This window comes from Melospiza melodia, chromosome W, assembly GCF_035770615.1.
Source record: "Melospiza melodia melodia isolate bMelMel2 chromosome W, bMelMel2.pri, whole genome shotgun sequence".
NCBI lineage: Eukaryota > Metazoa > Chordata > Aves > Passeriformes > Passerellidae > Melospiza > Melospiza melodia.
This window is the reverse complement of record NC_086225.1, coordinates 45,114,109-45,134,149: the sequence shown is the minus strand read 5'-3', so window position 1 is coordinate 45,134,149 and position 20,041 is coordinate 45,114,109.

The following is a 20,041-nucleotide window of genomic DNA, read 5'->3' as shown; positions in this document are numbered from 1 at the left end:
ATATTTTGCCGCGGCCTAGTGGGTTCCTTTTTTAAGGCGTGGGTTCCTGACACTATTGGACTTATACCTGTCCCGTCCCCCGCATATTGGTGCCTCGTGTGAGGACGTAGAATAGAAGAAAAACAAAGAAAAATCGTGGAAGTACCAGCTGCGGAGACCCAAGTGTTAACAAGGAGCACACTGTATCATCTCTCCCGCCGAAGCCAAGAAAATTGTAAGTAACTTATCTCGGGAAAGCGCTTGGGTGACGTTGGGAGGCAAAATAGCGAAAAAGAAAATTATTAAACGAACACAAAAATGGGAACGAATTTATCAAAAGTTGAATGGGATGTTTTTCATCAATTAGAGACAATGTTACAAGAAAAAGGTCACTCTGAAATTTCAAAAACTGAGCTTAAAAACTTACTTATCTCGGTTAAAGCAAATACGCAAGATTTAAATCTGCAGTCTGCTTTTACTTTTCATTTTTGGGATCAGATAAACTGGAGAATCTATAATCTAGTCTCTCTCAAAAAAGATGAAGGCTTAAGAGAACTTATGCCGGTTTGTAGAGCGCTGTTGGAGCACTGTTTTAAACAAACGGATAATAATAAGATCAACTTGGACTCAGAAAACAAAGCTTCTGGTTCTGTCTCATTAAATTCCAGTAAACCGGAGACTGTGTGAGTATCGGAGAATGTTACAAGTGTTGTTGCAAATGCTGAAAGTATTGCTTTTAACTCTGTTGAACAAAATCTTTCTTCTCTCTCTGGGAAAAAATGAGACTCTTTTGGACTTTTCTTTGCGTTGTTCTGTTAATGTAAAAATATGTGACTCTTGTAAGGGGGATGGAACAAAGTGTGTAAAAGATGGAAATGAAAAAGTGACTGTACTTCCTAAAATTGTTTGTGCAGGGACACTGAAACCTGAATTGGATTCTGTTGGGCCTGGGGTGGAGGCTGAGGTGGCTGCTTCCACTCGGGAAATTGTGTTCCGGGGAACTCTTTTTCAGTTAAGCAAAAACATGGTTGTTCTGGTGTTTGTCAATCTATAGATACAGAGAAAGAAAAATTGGCTTTAAGGGTGGAGTCCTTTGAAAGGAAGAGATGGAAGAAACTCGCGACTGTGTTGTTGCTGAAATTCAAAAAGCTGGACTTGAAATCTCTGCAACGAAAATTCAACAAGTTTCACCTTAGAAGTACCTGGGATGGAAGATGATGGAAGACGATGGAAGACGACAATAATACCACAGAAAATTCAGATCCGAACCAGAGTCAACAACCTACAAGAGTTACAACAACTTCTAGGAGAAATCAACTGGGTCAGACCGATGCTGGGAATCACCAATGATGAACTGAGTCCGCTCTTCCATTTGCTGAGAGGAAGTTGCGACATCACTTCGCCAAGAACTTTAACCCCTGAAGCTCGTGCTGCTCTCGACAAAGTCACAGAAGCTCTTCAAAAAAGACAAGCTCATCGCTGCGTTCCTGAAAATCCTTTCTTTCTTGCAATCTTAGGAGAGAAGATGCAGCTTTGTGGTCTCATTTTCCAGTGGGATGCCACAGAACAAGATCCTTTGTTAATAATGGAATGGGTTTTTCCTCCCTACAGGTTTTCAAAGACCATTTGCTCAGTTTTAGAAATGATTGCATACATTATAATTAAGGCTAGAACCAGATTGTTAACTTTGGCAGGTCAAGAATGTTCAGTTATCTATTTGCCATTGAAAAATGATTATTTCAATTGGGCAATGCAAAATTCTGATGATTTACAATATACATTCTTAGGTTTTCCAGGTGTTTGTTCCATACACTATCCAGCTCACAAACTACTGCAAGCAAAACTGAGTTTCAGAGAAAAACCTAAATTAAGTGAAGAACCTTTACATGCTGTGACTCTCTTCACTGATGGCTCTGGTAAAAGCCACAAGTCCGTTGTGACTTGGTTTAATCAAAAGACTGATGTTTGGGAATCTGATATTCAAACAGTAGAGGGATCCCCTCAAATTGTTGAGCTTGCTGCAGTAGTTTGAGCTTTTCAGCTGTTTCCTCAGCCTTTTAATTTGGTCACAGATTCTGCTTATGTTGCTAATGTAGTCAGGAGAATAGAAGGTTCCATTTTAAAGGATGTTAGTAATGAAACTTTACATCGTTGGCTTTCATGTCTTTTTATAACTTTGCAATATAGAACTAATCCATATTTTGTTTCTCACATTAGGGCGCATTCTTCACTTCCTGGATTTTTAGTGGAAGGAAATGCAAGAGCGGACAAGCTGACAGTGGTCATTTCTAACACATTGTCAAATATTTTTGAACAAGCAAAATTGAGTCATGCCTTTTTCCACCAAAATGCACAAGCACTCATGCGAATGTTCCAAATCACTAAAAGTCAAGCTAAAGCTATCATTCATACTTGCCCTGACTGTCAATTGGTACAACCTCCTGTTTCTACAGGAGCAATCAACCCCCGAGGCTTACAAAGCCTACAGTTGTGGCAAACAGGTGTTACTAAATAGCCTTCTTTTGGTAAATTTAAAAATATTCATGTTTCCATAGACACGTTCTCTGGTGCAGTTTTTGCTTCCCTTCACACAGGTGAAACTGGCAGCCATGCCTGTCATCATTTCCTGCAAGCTTTTGCTTCATTGGGTATACCCCAAGAAGTAAAAACTGACAATGGTCCCGCATACATATCTCAAAAATTGGCCACATTTTTAAATGAATGGGGTGTTCGACACATTTTTGGTATTCCCCACTCTCCCACAAGCCAAGCAATCATTGAAAGAACACATCAAACCTTAAAACGCATATTAGATCAACAGAGAGGGGGAACGGAAATCACCCCACAGATGAGACTGAGTAAGGCTTTGTATGGTTTTAATTTTCTAAATAGTTCAAGTACAGAACCAGATCCACCAATCTTTAGACACTTTTCAAATAGCACACAGGCAAAACTGAAAGAACATCCTCCTCTTCTAATTAGAAACCCTGACTCTGGACAGATGGAAGGCCCGTTTCAATTAATAAAGTGGGGCAAAGGGTATGCTTCTATTTCCACAGGTGCTGGAAGAATTAAGTGGGTTCCTGCCAAAAACGTCAAACCGTATCGCACTTCAGAACCTGTTGTCGAGCCTAGAACTGAGGAAGCGAGTACGCAGACGTGGACCGAATGGAAGGATCCCGGGTCTCGCCTGACGCCTCTTGTGCCTGACGTTCTTTGTGCATCGGTGGAACCCATGAACTCTGATTTTGTGCCAATGTTATTTATGAGTATACGAATTGAATGCTGAATGTTTGTTTAACAAAGCTAGTTTTTGGCTGAAAATTTAGGTTATTGTTTTTGTTTAGAAAGAATTCTGCCAAAACTTAGTTCTTGAAAGAGATGGGGCAGAATCAAATGGTATACTTGTTTTGCTTGATTTTAATTGTTTTTTGTCATGCAGATTTGCCTGTGGATCAACCAAAAACGAATGTTTGGGTGACCTTAGCCAAGGCTGCCGGATCGGATACTATATGCCTGTCGAATTCGGAACCAGAAAAGCCTTTCTCAACCTGTTTGGTTGGTGTGCCAGTGAAAGAGTTTCCTTTGGTCAGAAAAGAATCCAATGGTAAACGAGGTGGAATTGACAATGGAAACAGTCCTTCCTTCAATTGGAACATTTGTTCGAAAAAACTTCTCAGGGCAGCAAATGTTTCAAACAGTTGGGATGTGTTTCTGGAGACGGACCAATATCCACGGCAATTGCCAAAAGGGTATTGGATCATTTGCGGAGACAGAGGTTGGCAAGGCATTCCAGCCCACCTTGAAGGTGGCCCTTGTAGCATTGGTATGCTTACCATAATTGCCCCCACTGCCAAAGCAGTGATGAAAAAGAAACAAAGGAAAACAAGAGCTGTTCCTCACTATGATGAGAACTGTCAGAGTGATTTTATGCCTTGGAATGCCGCCAGAAGGCTTTCAGCAGGTATATTTCTACCCCAATTGGCTTCAGCTGTGGCATTGAGACAATTAGATCGAGTTGGATGTTGGCTGAGCAAACAAGCTAATGCCACATCCTCCACAATCAGTGATATGTGGACCGATGTTGATAGTATTAGACATGCTACTCTTCAAAACAGAGCAGCCATTGATTTTCTCTTACTGGCACAAGGACATGGTTGTGAGGAATTTGAAGGATTGTGTTGTATGAATTTGTCTGATCATTCCGAATCCATTCACAAAAGCATTCAAAAATTAAAGGATCTGACAGCCCAAATTAAAGAAGATGGAGGTTCCTGGTTGGATGATTTGTTTCAAAATTGGAGTTTTGCACCTTGGCTAAGGCAACTTTGCAAGATAGGTCTTTACATATTAGGTGTTCTAATACTGATATTGATAGTGGCACCTTGTATACTCTGTTGTCTTCAGCGAATGATGAACAAAACAGTCCGAGAAGTTTTTGTCATTAAAGCAGGAGAACTAGGAAGTAGAAGCACAGAGAGTGTACGAAATCTCACGAAAGCAGTAGATGAGGGTATTGACATGAACGAAGGTTTTGAATTAAGGCCTTGGAATCGACCAGAGTTTTTTGAACGATGCCTTGTGACTGTTGCCAAACGTGATTCATATCTCTCTTTCAGGGATTGGGTCTTCACAGCATTAAGTTGCTGTGCTGTAATATAGCAATGCTTCAGTTTAGTGAAAATAGGTCTTCAGCAGATAATAAGCAGAAATTTTGCAATCGAGCTATGAAACGCAAATAGCAAGCGACAAGAAAATGAAAGCTTCTGGGTCAAACAGAGAGGGGGAAATGTTGGAATCCATAAGGTTAGAGGATTTTTAAGAAATGGTTACAAAGAAGTATGTAGGCCTTAGACTGGAGTTTTGTTAGCATTGCAGAAAAGTTTCCCATGCAAGCAGAAAAAGTTTTCCATGCAAGCAGAAAAGTTTCCCAAGCAGTAGACGTGACAAATAACAATAGGCTTCTGTAGAATTGGCTTTAGGATGGCAACAAGGTTATTTAATGTATATCTTTAGAAGGTTAGCATGAATAGAACTCTGTTCTTTGTCTCTTATCAACTAGTCTTTGTTTTAGCTACGATTACCTATGTTTTATAAGATTGGATAGAATGCTTGTCAAGATGTGTTTTCTGTGTCTGATTGGCTGAATTCTAGTCTGAGATGATTTTATGTATTGCTGTATGAGCCCTGTTGAAGGAGACATTTTTTGGTGTGGATCAGTGAGCTGTCATGTCTCCATTTTGTATTTTGAGACTGATGTGCTGGAAATAAAAGCAAAAATCTCTTCACTGGTCTGGTTACCATGTTATCCATATTTGGATATTTTGCCGCGGCCTAGTGGGTTCCTTTTTTAAGGCGTGGGTTCCTGACACTATTGGACTTATACCTGTCCCGTCCCCCGCATATTGGTGCCTCGTGTGAGGACGTAGAATAGAAGAAAAACAAAGAAAAATCGTGGAAGTACCAGCTGCGGAGACCCAAGTGTTAACAAGGAGCACACTGTATCATCTCTCCCGCCGAAGCCAAGAAAATTGTAAGTTACTTATCTCAGGAGAGCGCTTGGGTGACGTTGGGAGGCAAAATAGAGAAAAAGAAAATTATTAAAAGAACACAAAAATGGGAACGAATTTATCAAAAGTTGAATGGGATGTTTTTCATCAATTAGAGACAATGTTACAAGAAAAAGGTCACTCTGAAATTTCAAAAACTGAGCTTAAAAACTTACTTATCTGGGTTAAAGCGAATACGCAAGATTTAAATCTGCAGTCTGCTTTTACTTTTCATTTTTGGGATCAGATAAACTGGAGAATCTATAATCTAGTCTCTCTCAAAAAAGATGAAAGCTTAAGAGAACTTATGCCGGTTTGTAGAGCGCTGTTGGAGCACTGTTTTAAACAAACGGATAATAATAAGATCAACTTGGACTCAGAAAACAAAGCTTCTGGTTCTGTCTCATTAAATTCCAGTAAACCGGAGACTGTGTGAGTATCGGAGAATGTTACAAGTGTTGTTGCAAATGCTGAAAGTATTGCTTTGAACTCTGTTGAACAAAATCTTTCTTCTCTCTCTGGGAAAAAATGAGACTCTTTTGGACTTTTCTTTGCGTTGTTCTGTTAATGTAAAAATATGTGACTCTTGTAAGGGGGATGGAACAAAGTGTGTAAAAGATGGAAATGAAAAAGTGACTGTACTTCCTAAAATTGTTTGTGCAGGGACACTGAAACCTGAATTGGATTCTGTTGGGCCTGGGGTGGAGGCTGAGGTGGCTGCTTCCACTCGGGAAATTGTGTTCCGGGGAACTCTTTTTCAGTTAAGCAAAAACAGGGTTGTTCTGGTGTTTGTCAATCTATAGATACAGAGAAAGAAAAATTGGCTTTAAGGGTGGAGTCCTTTGAAAGGAAGAGATGGAAGAAACTCGCGACTGTGTTGTTGCTGAAATTCAAAAAGCTGGACTTGAAATCTCTGCAACGAAAATTCAACAAGTTTCACCTTAGAAGTACCTGGGATGGAAGATGATGGAAGACGATGGAAGACGACAATAATACCACAGAAAATTCAGATCCGAACCAGAGTCAACAACCTACAAGAGTTACAACAACTTCTAGGAGAAATCAACTGGGTCAGACCGATGCTGGGAATCACCAATGATGAACTGAGTCCGCTCTTCCATTTGCTGAGAGGAAGTTGCGACATCACTTCGCCAAGAACTTTAACCCCTGAAGCTCGTGCTGCTCTCGACAAAGTCACAGAAGCTCTTCAAAAAAGACAAGCTCATCGCTGCGTTCCTGAAAATCCTTTCTTTCTTGCAATCTTAGGAGAGAAGATGCAGCTTTGTGGTCTCATTTTCCAGTGGGATGCCACAGACCAAGATCCTTTGTTAATAATGGAATGGGTTTTTCCTCCCTACAGGTTTTCAAAGACCATTTGCTCAGTTTTAGAAATGATTGCATACATTATAATTAAGGCTAGAACCATATTGTTAACTTTGGCAGGTCAAGAATGTTCAGTTATCTATTTGCCATTGAAAAATGATTATTTCAATTGGGCAATGCAAAATTCTGATGATTTACAATATACATTCTTAGGTTTTCCAGGTGTTTGTTCCATACACTATCCAGCTCACAAACTACTGCAAGCAAAACTGAGTTTCAGAGAAAAACCTAAATTAAGTGAAGAACCTTTACATGCTGTGACTCTCTTCACTGATGGCTCTGGTAAAAGCCACAAGTCCGTTGTGACTTGGTTTAATCAAAAGACTGATGTTTGGGAATCTGATATTCAAACAGTAGAGGGATCCCCTCAAATTGTTGAGCTTGCTGCAGTAGTTTGAGCTTTTCAGCTGTTTCCTCAGCCTTTTAATTTGGTCACAGATTCTGCTTATGTTGCTAATGTAGTCAGGAGAATAGAAGGTTCCATTTTAAAGGATGTTAGTAATGAAACTGTACATCGTTGGCTTTCATGTCTTTTTATAACTTTGCAATATAGAACTAATCCATATTTTGTTTCTCACATTAGGGCGCATTCTTCACTTCCTGGATTTTTAGTGGAAGGAAATGCAAGAGCGGACAAGCTGACAATGGTCATTTCTAACACATTGTCAAATATTTTTGAACAAGCAAAATTGAGTCATGCCTTTTTCCACCAAAATGCACAAGCACTCATGCGAATGTTCCAAATCACTAAAAGTCAAGCTAAAGCTATCATTCATACTTGCCCTGACTGTCAATTGGTACAACCTCCTGTTTCTACAGGAGCAATCAACCCCCGAGGCTTACAAAGCCTACAGTTGTGGCAAACAGGTGTTACTAAATAGCCTTCTTTTGGTAAATTTAAAAATATTCATGTTTCCATAGACACGTTCTCTGGTGCAGTTTTTGCTTCCCTTCACACAGGTGAAACTGGCAGCCATGCCTGTCATCATTTCCTGCAAGCTTTTGCTTCATTGGGTATACCCCAAGAAGTAAAAACTGACAATGGTCCCGCATACATATCTCAAAAATTGGCCACATTTTTAAATGAATGGGGTGTTCGACACATTTTTGGTATTCCCCACTCTCCCACAAGCCAAGCAATCATTGAAAGAACACATCAAACCTTAAAACGCATATTAGATCAACAGAGAGGGGGAACGGAAATCACCCCACAGATGAGACTGAGTAAGGCTTTGTATGGTTTTAATTTTCTAAATAGTTCAAGTACAGAACCAGATCCACCAATCTTTAGACACTTTTCAAATAGCACACAGGCAAAACTGAAAGAACATCCTCCTCTTCTAATTAGAAACCCTGACTCTGGACAGATGGAAGGCCCGTTTCAATTAATAACGTGGGGCAAAGGGTATGCTTCTATTTCCACAGGTGCTGGAAGAATTAAGTGGGTTCCTGCCAAAAACGTCAAACCGTATCGCACTTCAGAACCTGTTGTCGAGCCTAGAACTGAGGAAGCGAGTACGCAGACGTGGACCGAATGGAAGGATCCCGGGTCTCGCCTGACGCCTCTTGTGCCTGACGTTCTTTGTGCATCGGTGGAACCCATGAACTCTGATTTTGTGCCAATGTTATTTATGAGTATACGAATTGAATGCTGAATGTTTGTTTAACAAAGCTAGTTTTTGGCTGAAAATTTAGGTTATTGTTTTTGTTTAGAAAGAATTCTGCCAAAACTTAGTTCTTGAAAGAGATGGGGCAGAATCAAATGGTATACTTGTTTTGCTTGATTTTAATTGTTTTTTGTCGTGCAGATTTGCCTGTGGATCAACCAAAAACGAATGTTTGGGTGACCTTAGCCAAGGCTGCCGGATCGGATACTATATGCCTGTCGAATTCGGAACCAGAAAAGCCTTTCTCAACCTGTTTGGTTGGTGTGCCAGTGAAAGAGTTTCCTTTGGTCAGAAAAGAATCCAATGGTAAACCAGGTGGAATTGACAATGGAAACAGTCCTTCCTTCAATTGGAACATTTGTTCGAAAAAACTTCTCAGGGCAGCAAATGTTTCAAACAGTTGGGATGTGTTTCTGGAGACGGACCAATATCCACGGCAATTGCCAAAAGGGTATTGGATCATTTGCGGAGACAGAGGTTGGCAAGGCATTCCAGCCCACCTTGAAGGTGGCCCTTGTAGCATTGGTATGCTTACCATAATTGCCCCCACTGCCAAAGCAGTGATGAAAAAGAAACAAAGGAAAACAAGAGCTGTTCCTCACTATGATGAGAACTGTCAGAGTGATTTTATGCCTTGGAATGCCGCCAGAAGGCTTTCAGCAGGTATATTTCTACCCCAATTGGCTTCAGCTGTGGCATTGAGACAATTAGATCGAGTTGGATGTTGGCTGAGCAAACAAGCTAATGCCACATCCTCCACAATCAGTGATATGTGGACCGATGTTGATAGTATTAGACATGCTACTCTTCAAAACAGAGCAGCCATTGATTTTCTCTTACTGGCACAAGGACATGGTTGTGAGGAATTTGAAGGATTGTGTTGTATGAATTTGTCTGATCATTCCGAATCCATTCACAAAAGCATTCAAAAATTAAAGGATCTGACAGCCCAAATTAAAGAAGATGGAGGTTCCTGGTTGGATGATTTGTTTCCAAATTGGAGTTTTGCACCTTGGCTAAGGCAACTTTGCAAGATAGGTCTTTACATATTAGGTGTTCTAATACTGATATTGATAGTGGCACCTTGTATACTCTGTTGTGTTCGGCGAATGATGAACAAAACAGTCCGAGAAGTTTTTGTCATTAAAGCAGGAGAACTAGGAAGTAGAAGCACAGAGAGTGTACGAAATCTCACGAAAGCAGTAGATGAGGGTATTGACATGAACGAAGGTTTTGAATTAAGGCCTTGGAATCGACCAGAGTTTTTTGAACGATGCCTTGTGACTGTTGCCAAACGTGATTCATACCTCTCTTTCAGGGATTGGGTCTTCACAGCATTAAGTTGCTGTGCCGTAATATAGCAATGCTTCAGTTTAGTGAAAATAGGTCTTCAGCAGATAATAAGCAGAAATTTTGCAATAGAGCTATGAAACGCAAATAGCAAGCGACAAGAAAATGAAAGCTTCTGGGTCAAAAAGAGAGGGGGAAATGTTGGAATCCATAAGGTTAGAGAATTTTTAAGAAATGGTTACAAAGAAGTATGTAGGCCTTAGACTGGAGTTTTGTTAGCATTGCAGAAAAGTTTCCCATGCAAGCAGAAAAAGTTTTCCATGCAAGCAGAAAAGTTTCCCAAGCAGTAGACGTGACAAATAACAATAGGCTTCTGTAGAATTGGCTTTAGGATGGCAACAAGGTTATTTAATGTATATCTTTAGAAGGTTAGCATGAATAGAACTCTGTTCTTTGTCTCTTATCAACTAGTCTTTGTTTTAGCTACGATTACCTATGTTTTATAAGATTGGATAGAATGCTTGTCAAGATGTGTTTTCTGTGTCTGATTGGCTGAATTCTAGTCTGAGATGATTTTATGTATTGCTGTATGAGCCCTGTTGAAGGAGACATTTTTTGGTGTGGATCAGTGAGCTGTCATGTCTCCATTTTGTATTTTGAGACTGATGTGCTGGAAATAAAAGCAAAAATCTCTTCACTGGTCTGGTTACCATGTTATCCATATTTGGATATTTTGCCGCGGCCTAGTGGGTTCCTTTTTTAAGGCGTGGGCTCCTGACACCATTGGACTTATACCTGTCCCGTCCCCCGCATATTGGTGCCTCGTGTGAGGACGTAGAATAGAAGAAAAACAAAGAAAAATCGTGGAAGTACCAGCTGCGGAGACCCAAGTGTTAACAAGGAGCACACTGTATCATCTCTCCCGCCGAAGCCAAGAAAATTGTAAGTAACTTATCTCGGGAGAGCGCTTGGGTGACGTTGGGAGGCAAAATAGCGAAAAAGAAAATTATTAAAAGAACACAAAAATGGGAACGAATTTATCAAAAGTTGAATGGGATGTTTTTCATCAATTAGAGACAATGTTACAAGAAAAAGGTCACTCTGAAATTTCAAAAACTGAGCTTAAAAACTTACTTATCTGGGTTAAAGCGAATACGCAAGATTTAAATCTGCAGTCTGCTTTTACTTTTCATTTTTGGGATCAGATAAACTGGAGAATCTATAAACTAGTCTCTCTCAAAAAAGATGAAAGCTTAAGAGAACTTATGCCGGTTTGTAGAGCGCTGTTGGAGCACTGTTTTAAACAAACTGATAATAATAAGATCAACTTGGACTCAGAAAACAAAGCTTCTGGTTCTGTCTCATTAAATTCCAGTAAACCGGAGACTGTGTGTGTATCGGAGAATGTTACAAGTGTTGTTGCAAATGCTGAAAGTATTGCTTTTAACTCTGTTGAACAAAATCTTTCTTCTCTCTCTCTGGGAAAAAATGAGACTCTTTTGGACTTTTCTTCGCGTTGTTCTGTTAATGTAAAAATATGTGACTCTTGTAAGGGGGATGGAACAAAGTGTGTAAAAGAAGGAAATGAAAAAGTGACTGTACTTCCTAAAATTGTTTGTGCAGGGACACTGAAACCTGAATTGGATTCTGTTGGGCCTGGGGTGGAGGCTGAGGTGGCTGCTTCCACTCGGGAAATTGTGTTCCGGGGAACTCTTTTTCAGTTAAGCAAAAACAGGGTTGTTCTGGTGTTTGTCAATCTATAGATACAGAGAAAGAAAAATTGGCTTTAAGGGTGGAGTCCTTTGAAAGGAAGAGATGGAAGAAACTCGCGACTGTGTTGTTGCTGAAATTCAAAAAGCTGGACTTGAAATCTCTGCAACGAAAATTCAACAAGTTTCACCTTAGAAGTACCTGGGATGGAAGATGACTGAGACGACAAGAAGACCACAGAAAATTCAGATCCGAACCAGAGTCAACAACCTACAAGAGTTACAACAACTTCTAGGAGAAATCAACTGGGTCAGACCGATGCTGGGAATCACCAATGATGAACTGAGTCCGCTCTTCCATTTGCTGAGAGGAAGTTGCAACATCACTTCGCCAAGAACTTTAACTCCTGAAGCTCGTGCTGCTCTCGACAAAGTCACAGAAGCTCTTCAAGAAAGACAAGCTCATCGCTGCGTTCCTGAAAATCCTTTCTTTCTTGCAATCTTAGGAGAGAAGATGCAGCTTTGTGGTCTCATTTTCCAGTGGGATGCCACAGAACAAGATCCTTTGTTAATAATGGAATGGGTTTTTCCTCCCTACAGGTTTTCAAAGACCATTTGCTCAGTTTTAGAAATGATTGCATACATTATAATTAAGGCTAGAACCAGATTGTTAACTTTGGCAGGTCAAGAATGTTCAGTTATCTATTTGCCATTGAAAAATGATTATTTCAATTGGGCAATGCAAAATTCTGATGATTTACAATATGCATTCTTAGGTTTTCCAGGTGTTTGTTCCATACACTATCCAGCTCACAAACTACTGCAAGCAAAATTGAGTTTCAGAGAAAAACCTAAATTAAGTGAAGAACCTTTACATGCTGTGACTCTCTTCACTGATGGCTCTGGTAAAAGCCACAAGTCCGTTGTGACTTGGTTTAATCAAAAGACTGATGTTTGGGAATCTGATATTCAAACAGTAGAGGGATCCCCTCAAATTGTTGAGCTTGCTGCAGTAGTTTGAGCTTTTCAGCTGTTTCCTCAGCCTTTTAATTTGGTCACAGATTCTGCTTATGTTGCTAATGTAGTCAGGAGAATAGAAGGTTCCATTTTAAAGGATGTTAGTAATGAAACTTTACATCGTTGGCTTTCATGTCTTTTTATAACTTTGCAATATAGAACTAATCCATATTTTGTTTCTCACATTAGGGCGCATTCTTCACTTCCTGGATTTTTAGTGTATTGGAAAAAAAAGCTCCCAATATTACCAGTTAGATTGTGCCTGGGCCGGTCTGACCCTCGCTGCTGGGCCAAAGGCAGCAACTGCGGCGTGTCACCCCAGAGATACCTTAGCTTGCTGGTGGTTGCAGCTGGGCACTGAACACGTCCAGGCTTGTAAGGGACCCTGTTACCTCAGGAGGATAGCTTCAGGCGATGGTGAAGAGAAAAAGGAGAGGATTCTGCTGGAGGGTTTAATGTCCAGAGGTTTATTCCATGGTTACAGAGGTCTGAACGTGAGGACCTGCTCCAACAGAACACCGACCGCATGGTCTGATGACCTTTTTAAGCTCAGGGACAGGGGGAGGGGAGGTACAGGTGAGCCACCAACCAGGTGAGAGGGGCAGGGTCTCAGGGGAAGATGACACCCAGACAGGCCAATGACCCCTGGGCCTGAGTGGCATCCTTTGAACTTGACCAACCACACGACGCCTTGCTGGAATGTTAAGCCTGAGTGACAGGACTCACTCAGCATGGGGGCAAGGGGGAAGGGAGAGAGGTATTGGCACACCTGGGAAAGTGACCTGGAAGGCCAAAATGGGACATTACAGCACACCACAATATTAGTGGAAGGAAATGCAAGAGCGGACAAGCTGACAATGGTCATTTCTAACACATTGTCAAATATTTTTGAACAAGCAAAATTGAGTCATGCCTTTTTCCACCAAAATGCACAAGCACTCATGCGAATGTTCCAAATCACTAAAAGTCAAGCTAAAGCTATCATTCATACTTGCCCTGACTGTCAATTGGTACAACCTCCTGTTTCTACAGGAGCAATCAACCCCCGAGGCTTACAAAGCCTACAGTTGTGGCAAACAGGTGTTACTAAATAGCCTTCTTTTGGTAAATTTAAAAATATTCATGTTTCCATAGACACGTTCTCTGGTGCAGTTTTTGCTTCCCTTCACACAGGTGAAACTGGCAGCCATGCCTGTCATCATTTCCTGCAAGCTTTTGCTTCATTGGGTATACCCCAAGAAGTAAAAACTGACAATGGTCCCGCATACATATCTCAAAAATTGGCCACATTTTTAAATGAATGGGGTGTTCGACACATTTTTGGTATTCCCCACTCTCCCACAAGCCAAGCAATCATTGAAAGAACACATCAAACCTTAAAACGCATATTAGATCAACAGAGAGGGGGAACGGAAATCACCCCACAGATGAGACTGAGTAAGGCTTTGTATGGTTTTAATTTTCTAAATAGTTCAAGTACAGAACCAGATCCACCAATCTTTAGACACTTTTCAAATAGCACACAGGCAAAACTGAAAGAACATCCTCCTCTTCTAATTAGAAACCCTGACTCTGGACAGATGGAAGGCCCGTTTCAATTAATAACGTGGGGCAAAGGGTATGCTTCTATTTCCACAGGTGCTGGAAGAATTAAGTGGGTTCCTGCCAAAAACGTCAAACCGTATCGCACTTCAGAACCTGTTGTCGAGCCTAGAACTGAGGAAGCGAGTACGCAGACGTGGACCGAATGGAAGGATCCCGGGTCTCGCCTGACGCCTCTTGTGCCTGACGTTCTTTGTGCATCGGTGAACCCATGAACTCTGATTTTGTGCCAATGTTATTTATGAGTATACGAATTGAATGCTGAATGTTTGTTTAACAAAGCTAATTTTTGGCTGAAAATTTAGGTTATTGTTTTTGTTTAGAAAGAATTCTGCCAAAACTTAGTTCTTGAAAGAGATGGGGCAGAATCAAATGGTATACTTGTTTTGCTTGATGTTAATTGTTTTTTGTCGTGCAGATTTGCCTGTGGATCAACCGAAAACGAATGTTTGGGTGACCTTAGCCAAGGCTGCCGGATCGGATACTATATGCCTGTCGAATTCGGAACCAGAAAAGCCTTTCTCAACCTGTTTGGTTGGTGTGCCAGTGAAAGTTTCCTTTGGTCAGAAAAGAATCCAATGGTAAACCAGGTGGAATTGACAATGGAAACAGTCCTTCCTTCAATTGGAACATTTGTTCGAAAAAACTTCTCAGGGCAGCAAATGTTTCAAACAGTTGGGATGTGTTTCTGGAGACGGACCAATATCCACGGCAATTGCCAAAAGGGTATTGGATCATTTGCGGAGACAGAGGTTGGCAAGGCATTCCAGCCCACCTTGAAGGTGGCCCTTGTAGCATTGGTATGCTTACCATAATTGCCCCCACTGCCAAAGCAGTGATGAAAAAGAAACAAAGGAAAACAAGAGCTGTTCCTCATTATGATGAGAACTGTCAGAGTGATTTTATGCCTTGGAATGCTGCCAGAAGGCTTTCAGCAGGTATATTTCTACCCCAATTGGCTTCAGCTGTGGCATTGAGACAATTAGATCGAGTTGGATGTTGGCTGAGCAAACAAGCTAATGCCACATCCTCCGCAATCAGTGATATGTGGACTGATGTTGATAGTATTAGACATGCTACTCTTCAAAACAGAGCAGCCATTGATTTTCTCTTACTGGCACAAGGACATGGTTGTGAGGAATTTGAAGGATTGTGTTGTATGAATTTGTCTGATCATTCCGAATCCATTCACAAAAGCATTCAAAAATTAAAGGATCTGACAGCCCAAATTAAAGAAGATGGAGGTTCCTGGTTGGATGATTTGTTTCAAAATTGGAGTTTTGCACCTTGGCTAAGGCAACTTTGCAAGATAGGTCTTTACATATTAGGTGTTCTAATACTGATATTGATAGTGGCACCTTGTATACTCTGTTGTCTTCGGCGAATGATGAACAAAACAGTCCGAGAAGTTTTTGTCATTCAAGCAGAAGAATTAGGAAGTAGAAGCACAGAGAGTGTACGAAATCTCACGAAAGCAGTAGATGAGGGTATTGACATGAACGAAGGTTTTGAATTAAGGCCTTGGAATCGACCAGAGTTTTTTGAACGATGCCTTGTGACTGTTGCCAAACGTGATTCATATCTCTCTTTCAGGGATTGGGTCTTCACAGCATTAAGTTGCTGTGCCGTAATATAGCAATGCTTCAGTTTAGTGAAAATAGGTCTTCAGCAGATAATAAGCAGAAATTTTGCAATCGAGCTATGAAACGCAAATAGCAAGCGACAAGAAAATGAAAGCTTCTGGGTCAAACAGAGAGGGGGAAATGTTGGAATCCATAAGGTTAGAGGATTTTTAAGAAATGGTTACAAAGAAGTATGTAGGCCTTAGACTGGAGTTTTGTTAGCATTGCAGAAAAGTTTCCCATGCAAGCAGAAAAAGTTTTCCATGCAAGCAGAAAAGTTTCCCAAGCAGTAGACGTGACAAATAACAATAGGCTTCTGTAGAATTGGCTTTAGGATGGCAACAAGGTTATTTAATGTATATCTTTAGAAGGTTAGCATGAATAGAACTCTGTTCTTTGTCTCTTATCAACTAGTCTTTGTTTTAGCTACGATTACCTATGTTTTATAAGATTGGATAGAATGCTTGTCAAGATGTGTTTTCTGTGTCTGATTGGCTGAATTCTAGTCTGAGATGATTTTATGTATTGCTGTATGAGCCCTGTTGAAGGAGACATTTTTTGGTGTGGATCAGTGAGCTGTCATGTCTCCATTTTGTATTTTGAGACTGATGTGCTGGAAATAAAAGCAAAAATCTCTTCACTGGTCTGGTTACCATGTTATCCATATTTGGATATTTTGCCGCGGCCTAGTGGGTTCCTTTTTTAAGGCGTGGGCTCCTGACACCATTGGACTTATACCTGTCCCGTCCCCCGCATATTGGTGCCTCGTGTGAGGACGTAGAATAGAAGAAAAAGAAAGAAAAATCGTGGAAGTACCAGCTGCGGAGACCCAAGTGTTAACAAGGAGCACACTGTATCATCTCTCCCGCCGAAGCCAAGAAAATTGTAAGTAACTTATCTCGGGAAAGCGCTTGGGTGACGTTGGGAGGCAAAATAGCGAAAAAGAAAATTATTAAAAGAACACAAAAATGGGAACGAATTTATCAAAAGTTGAATGGGATGTTTTTCATCAATTAGAGACAATGTTACAAGAAAAAGGTCACTCTGAAATTTCAAAAACTGAGCTTAAAAACTTACTTATCTGGGTTAAAGCGAATACGCAAGATTTAAATCTGCAGTCTGCATTTACTTTTCATTTTTGGGATCAGATAAACTGGAGAATCTATAATCTAGTCTCTCTCAAAAAAGATGAAAGCTTAAGAGAACTTATGCCGGTTTGTAGAGCGCTGTTGGAGCACTGTTTTAAACAAACTGATAATAATAAGATCAACTTGGACTCAGAAAACAAAGCTTCTGGTTCTGTCTCATTAAATTCCAGTAAACCGGAGACTGTGTGAGTATCGGAGAATGTTACAAGTGTTGTTGCAAATGCTGAAAGTATTGCTTTGAACTCTGTTGAACAAAATCTTTCTTCTCTCTCTCTGGGAAAAAATGAGACTCTTTTGGACTTTTCTTCGCGTTGTTCTGTTAATGTAAAAATATGTGACTCTTGTAAGGGGGATGGAACAAAGTGTGTAAAAGATGGAAATGAAAAAGTGACTGTACTTCCTAAAATTGTTTGTGCAGGGACACTGAAACCTGAATTGGATTCTGTTGGGCCTGGGGTGGAGGCTGAGGTGGCTGCTTCCACTCGGGAAATTGTGGTTCCGGGGAACTCTTTTTCACTTAAGCAAAAACATGGTTGTTCTGGTGTTTGTCAATCTATAGATACAGAGAAAGAAAAATTGGCTTTAAGGGTGGAGTCCTTTGAAAGGAAGAGATGGAAGAAACTCGCGACTGTGTTGTTGCTGAAATTCAAAAAGCTGGACTTGAAATCTCTGCAACGAAAATTCAACAAGTTTCACCTTAGAAGTACCTGGGATGGAAGATGATGGAAGACGATGGAAGACGACAATAATACCACAGAAAATTCAGATCCGAACCAGAGTCAACAACCTACAAGAGTTACAACAACTTCTAGGAGAAATCAACTGGGTCAGACCGATGCTGGGAATCACCAATGATGAACTGAGTCCGCTCTTCCATTTGCTGAGAGGAAGTTGCGACATCACTTCGCCAAGAACTTTAACCCCTGAAGCTCGTGCTGCTCTCGACAAAGTCACAGAAGCTCTTCAAAAAAGACAAGCTCATTGCTGCGTTCCTGAAAATCCTTTCTTTCTTGCAATCTTAGGAGAGAAGATGCAGCTTTGTGGTCTCATTTTCCAGTGGGATGCCACAGAACAAGATCCTTTGTTAATAATGGAATGGGTTTTTCCTCCCTACAGGTTTTCAAAGACCATTTGCTCAGTTTTAGAAATGATTGCATACATTATAATTAAGGCTAGAACCAGATTGTTAACTTTGGCAGGTCAAGAATGTTCAGTTATCTATTTGCCATTGAAAAATGATTATTTCAATTGGGCAATGCAAAATTCTGATGATTTACAATATGCATTCTTAGGTTTTCCAGGTGTTTGTTCCATACACTATCCAGCTCACAAACTACTGCAAGCAAAATTGAGTTTCAGAGAAAAACCTAAATTAAGTGAAGAACCTTTACATGCTGTGACTCTCTTCACTGATGGCTCTGGTAAAAGCCACAAGTCCGTTGTGACTTGGTTTAATCAAAAGACTGATGTTTGGGAATCTGATATTCAAACAGTAGAGGGATCCCCTCAAATTGTTGAGCTTGCTGCAGTAGTTTGAGCTTTTCAGCTGTTTCCTCAGCCTTTTAATTTGGTCACAGATTCTGCTTATGTTGCTAATGTAGTCAGGAGAATAGAAGGTTCCATTTTAAAGGATGTTAGTAATGAAACTTTACATCGTTGGCTTTCATGTCTTTTTATAACTTTGCAATATAGAACTAATCCATATTTTGTTTCTCACATTAGGGCGCATTCTTCACTTCCTGGATTTTTAGTGTATTGGAAAAAAAAGCTCCCAATATTACCAGTTAGATTGTGCCTGGGCCAGTCTGACCCTCGCTGCTGGGCCAAAGGCAGCAACTGCGGCGTGTCACCCCAGAGATACCTTAGCTTGCTGGTGGTTGCAGCTGGGCACTGAACACGTCCAGGCTTGTAAGGGACCCTGTTACCTCAGGAGGATAGCTTCAGGCGATGGTGAAGAGAAAAAGGAGAGGATTCTGCTGGAGGGTTTAATGTCCAGAGGTTTATTCCATGGTTACAGAGGTCTGAACGTGAGGACCTGCTCCAACAGAACACCGACCGCATGGTCTGATGACCTTTTTAAGCTCAGGGACAGGGGGAGGGGAGGTACAGGTGAGCCACCAACCAGGTGAGAGGGGCAGGGTCTCAGGGGAAGATGACACCCAGACAGGCCAATGACCCCTGGGCCTGAGTGGCATCCTTTGAACTTGACCAACCACACGACGCCTTGCTGGAATGTTAAGCCTGAGTGACAGGACTCACTCAGCATGGGGGCAAGGGGGAAGGGAGAGAGGTATTGGCACACCTGGGAAAGTGACCTGGAAGGCCAAAAAGGGACATTACAGCCCACCACAATATTAGTGGAAGGAAATGCAAGAGCGGACAAGCTGACAATGGTCATTTCTAACACATTGCCAAATATTTTTGAACAAGCAAAATTGAGTCATGCCTTTTTCCACCAAAATGCACAAGCACTCATGCGAATGTTCCAAATCACTAAAAGTCAAGCTAAAGCTATCATTCATACTTGCCCTGACTGTCAATTGGTACAACCTCCTGTTTCTACAGGAGCAATCAACCCCCGAGGCTTACAAAGCCTACAGTTGTGGCAAACAGGTGTTACTAAATAGCCTTCTTTTGGTAAATTTAAAAATATTCATGTTTCCATAGACACGTTCTCTGGTGCAGTTTTTGCTTCCCTTCACACAGGTGAAACTGGCAGCCATGCCTGTCATCATTTCCTGCAAGCTTTTGCTTCATTGGGTATACCCCAAGAAGTAAAAACTGACAATGGTCCCGCATACATATCTCAAAAATTGGCCACATTTTTAAATGAATGGGGTGTTCGACACATTTTTGGTATTCCCCACTCTCCCACAAGCCAAGCAATCATTGAAAGAACACATCAAACCTTAAAACGCATATTAGATCAACAGAGAGGGGGAACGGAAATCACCCCACAGATGAGACTGAGTAAGGCTTTGTATGGTTTTAATTTTCTAAATAGTTCAAGTACAGAACCAGATCCACCAATCTTTAGACACTTTTCAAATAGCACACAGGCAAAACTGAAAGAAC